This window comes from Arachis stenosperma, chromosome 4, assembly GCF_014773155.1.
Source record: "Arachis stenosperma cultivar V10309 chromosome 4, arast.V10309.gnm1.PFL2, whole genome shotgun sequence".
NCBI lineage: Eukaryota > Viridiplantae > Streptophyta > Magnoliopsida > Fabales > Fabaceae > Arachis > Arachis stenosperma.
The window spans coordinates 36475526-36480046 of NC_080380.1; the positions used below are offsets into that span (position 1 = coordinate 36475526).

Sequence of the window (4521 nt, forward strand, 5' to 3'; positions counted from 1 at the left end):
GATGACTACTGCAACTTGATTTTCTTCCACCTTCTTGGTGAGATCTGCTAGCTGCTTGGTGATCATCTTATTTTGAGCCAGCAATGCATCCATGTGGTTCAGCTCTATTACTCCTCGAGTGTTGCTTCTTTCAGAAGCATAGAAGTAGTCATTCCCAGCTACCGTTTCAATGACATCTATGGCTTCTTCAATAGTTTTCTTCTTGTTTAGAGATCCTCCTGATGAATGGTCTAAAGCCTTCTTTGACTCATAAGAAAGACCTTCATAGAAAATGTGAAGTTGAACCCACTCATTGAACATATCCGGTGGGCATCTTCTTGTTAAGTCCTTGAATCTCTCTTATGCCTCATAGAGAGTTTCACCATCTTGTTGCCTGAAAGTTTGCACCTCAGCTCTTAGCCTGTTTATTCTTTGAGGAGGGTAGAATCTTGCCAAAAACTTGTTCACCATGTCTTCCCAATTTGTTAAGCTCTCCTTCGGAAAAGATTCAAGCCACTTAGATGCTTTGTCCCTAAGTGAAAAAGGGAACAAAAGCAGCCTATAGACATCCGGATGGACTCCATTAGACTTCACTGTGTCACATATTCTCAGGAAGGTGGTTAGATGTTGATTGGGGTCTTCTTGGGCACTTCCTCCAAATGAGCAGTTGTTCTGAACAAGGGTGATGAGCTGAGGTTTTAGTTCAAAGTTGTTGAAATGTATAGCGGGCTTCTGGATGCTACTTCCACAGTTTCCTGAGTTTGGATTGATGTAAGAGCCTAGAACTCTCCTCTCTTGCCCAGCATGATTTGCAGGGCCTTCTCTGGCATGGTTGTGAGCTTCTCCTTCATGATTGTTTTCCAAGTTCTCTTCCATGTTTGTGTCAAAGTATTCTTCCTCTTTCTCAGCACCAACAACTCTTTTCCCTCTTGCTTCCTTCCTTGATCTATGGAGGGTCCTCTCAGATTCTGAATCAAAGGAAGTTGAAGCTCTGCCTCTTCTCCCTATCATACAACTAACAGAGCACACAGTAAGAAATAAAATGAAGAGATTATTCTTGTTAGAGTGATTGTTAGTATGAGTGGTGCAAATTATCAAATAGTTAGTTGGTTAGTGAGCAGAATTGTAAATAACAATCAAGGGAAAAAAAAGAATAACGAGGGGTGAGGGGATGAGGAAGAACTTAAAGAAACTGAAGGTAAATGACTAGAGAAAATAAACAAATAAAAGAAAAATGCTCAATCTAGTGAACTTCCAACTTAATCATTGTTGATACAAAATCAATCCCCGGCAATGGCGCCATAAACTTGATGCATGAAAACTTGTCTCTCAATAAATTTCCCTTCGGCAGGTATACCGAATTGTCGTCAAGTAAAAAATCACAATAGAGTGAGGTCGAATCCCACAAGGATTGATTGGTCAAGCAACTTTAGTTGGAAGAATATGCTAGTTGAGCTAAACAGAGTTTAGTTGATGTTGCAGGAAATTAAATGGCGGGAAAGTAAATTGCAGGAAATAAAGTGCAGAATCTTAAATGGGGATTTGGGGAGACGAACATGGAAATAAATGGCAGAAAATAAAGAGAATGGGTAAGATTAGAGATGGAAAATTCATTGGGCTCAGGACATATTGTATTCTCCGGATCAAATTCATTTTTATCTCTTCCTCAATCAAAGCATCTATTGATTTCCTTGGCAATCTTAAGTGATTGGGTTCCAATTCCTTGGCAACCTAATCTCTCTAAGCTTGAACAATTTCCCAATTCCTTGATTTAATTGCTCATGGAAAGAGATGAAGTGTGGTCACTGATTATACCATATGTATTTCCAAATCAAAGTGTTGGGAGGATTACATGTCACTATATCCGCCCAGACCCCAATTTTGTCCAACATGAGAAAGCATTTCTAGCATGATCTCCTCATCCGTTTTCCAAGGCTCAAAGGAGATCAAATTATGGAGAGTTTCTTTTCCAAGACAACTAACCAATTGAATTAACATCGAAAGCTTTCTAGTAAATCAAGAGAAAAGAAAGAAGAAGAAGAATGAAAACTATAATTAATCCATCAAATTACAACAGAGCTCCCTAACCCAATGAAAGGGTTTAGTTGTTCATAGCTTTGGAAATGGGAAATGGCAGAAAAGAATACATGCTTAGCTAGAAAAATGCAGAAAAGTAAATATACAGAGGGTAGTTCTCCAAAGTGCCAAGCTTCTCTATAGTTCAAAACTACTCCTATATATACTACTCTTCTTGATCTTCTAGTGAGTTCTTCGAGTCTTAGATATGGGCCTTAGATCTTGAGTTGAAGCAGTTATAATCTTTAGTGGGCTCAGCTTACAGAAAAGTGTGAGTTAGGCATGGGCATTAGTGATGTTAACGTTAAGTGAGAATGTGGGTTCGAGAACGTTAGTGGCAATCACCTTTTTCACTAACGTTCCAACCTCATATAGTTCACGTTAACTTCAACGTTAGTGGCACTAACGTGACCACTAACGTGACCACTAACGTTGCCTTATGATCCTTCGCAAGCATTATTGGGAATCACCTTTTCCAATAACGTTGCCTTGTGCCCCTTGCCCTCACGTTAGAGTTCACGTTAGTATAACTAACGTGACTCTTAACGTGGGCATGCCTCATCTTCGAGAGCATTAGTGACACTTACCTTTGTCACTAACGCTCCAAACACCACTCTTTCCCACATTAGAGTTCACGTTAACTAGGTTAACGTGGCCACTAACGTGGTAGTGAATGCCATCTCCAACGTTAGTGACAATGGTGAGTGTCACTAACGTTGGCTAATCAATCTCAGCTCCACGTTAACTTTCACGTTAGTGGTCTTAACGTGACCACTAACGTGGGCAATACTAGCTTGATCCAACGTTAGTGACAAAGGTGAGTATCACTAACATTGGCATTGTCTTCCCTTCCATGTTAGAGTTCACGTTAACTAAGTTAACGTGACTCTTAATGTGGCTAATTGCCACTTTGTAGCGTTAGTGGTGTTCACGTTTACCACTAACATTGGAGCTCCCTTTATCTCCACGTTAACTACCACGTTAATGTAGTTAACGTGGCAATTATTGTGGGTTTATGATGGCTTCGCATGCATTATTGTCGACCACCTTTCTCATTAACGTTGCAAGCTCATTCCCACTCCACGTTAGTGGTCACGTTAAATAGATTAACGTGGCTACTAACGTGGTTCTTCCTTGCTTCCTTTATCCTGAAATCAAGCAAATAAAGTGTATCAAAGCTTTAACCCAAGTTATGAGATTATGCATCATCAATTTGTCATTCAATCCTTGCAAAATCCTCATAAAATCATGTAAAATTCACAATAGTTGCTTGAATCAAGGTGTAAGTGTATTTTCATCCAAAACTTGCCTTATTCACTAAGAAAATGCATGAAACTACCCTAAAACAGTAAAGAAAAGGTCAGTAAAACTGGCCTAGATGCCCTGGCATCACCTGGAAAATAAAGAAAAGTAAGAAAGAAAAAGAAAAGAAAAGCCAAGGATTGGCAACAAAGATGAAAGAAACAAATAATAAGGCTAGACACCAATAGCTTGGACCTTAGGACATATGCCTGTGGTGCTTCTTGTACTAGGATATGCTTGGACAATTAGGTTTTGAGGAGTCTTTTAAAACTTGGTAACTTGGGTTAACTAACCCAAGATTATCAACCGAAAGTCCATTATCAAGAGCAACCTAGTTACAAAGCATTTAGTAACCCAAAGAGGTGCTGGGCATCAGTGTTCTTAAGAAGAATTGTGAGCCAAGTGTCTGTAGTGAAGAGGTGTTGAGAAAAACTGAGCTATCATTAAGAAATAAGCTTTCTAAGCAAAAGAAAGAAGGAAAAAGCTAACAGGGATCAATCAAAGAACAAGGTAATATAGCAGTAACTCTAGTGAGTCCTCAAAGGGACATTTCATATCAGACAGCTAAGAATAACTGAGCTGCATTTTGTCTGCATAAAACCCCATGAACCAAATTTTATTAACTGCTAAATAAGGATATAAATACTTCTCTATTTTATTTCATTTCTTCTCATGTTTAGTGCTTGCTTGGGGACAAGCAAGGTTTAAGTTTGGTGTTGTGATGACAAGTCATCTTATGCTAGTTTTACAAGCATTTTTTCATTAGTTTCATTAGGTTTTATGCACTTTCTTGCAACACAAGTAAGTGATTGGAGTGGATTTTCTTGATTATTTTGAATCAATTAAACATTATTTATTTTACACAAAATCATAAGTTTTATGCTAGAATTAATTGATTTCATGAATGATGCAAAGACTTTGTGATTTTGGTGAGACTTTGATTGGTTGTTTGGTTGCTTGTAGGTAAAGAAATGAAGAAAAGGGGGAAGCAATCAGGGAAGCGTTACGTTCAAATAGAGAACGCCACGCTTAGGAACACAAACAGCTAGCGTTCACTTCCTTAGTGAGCGTGGCAATCACTTTCATACCTTTTTCGTGATTTTTCAAGCTTTGGAGAAAAGGTCTCGTGCCATACACTAAGCAGTGTTCAAATACTCAACGTAG

General features: G+C 38.7%; 1 non-coding gene across 1 annotated transcript; it reads left to right on the forward strand.

Annotated features, from left to right (window-relative positions):
- Window positions 1-295: 295 nt before the first annotated feature.
- LOC130977750 (small nucleolar RNA R71) lies at window positions 296-402 on the forward strand. The gene has a single exon (XR_009085428.1). It is a non-coding gene; the product is annotated as a small nucleolar RNA R71 (small nucleolar RNA).
- Window positions 403-4521: the final 4119 nt, after the last annotated feature.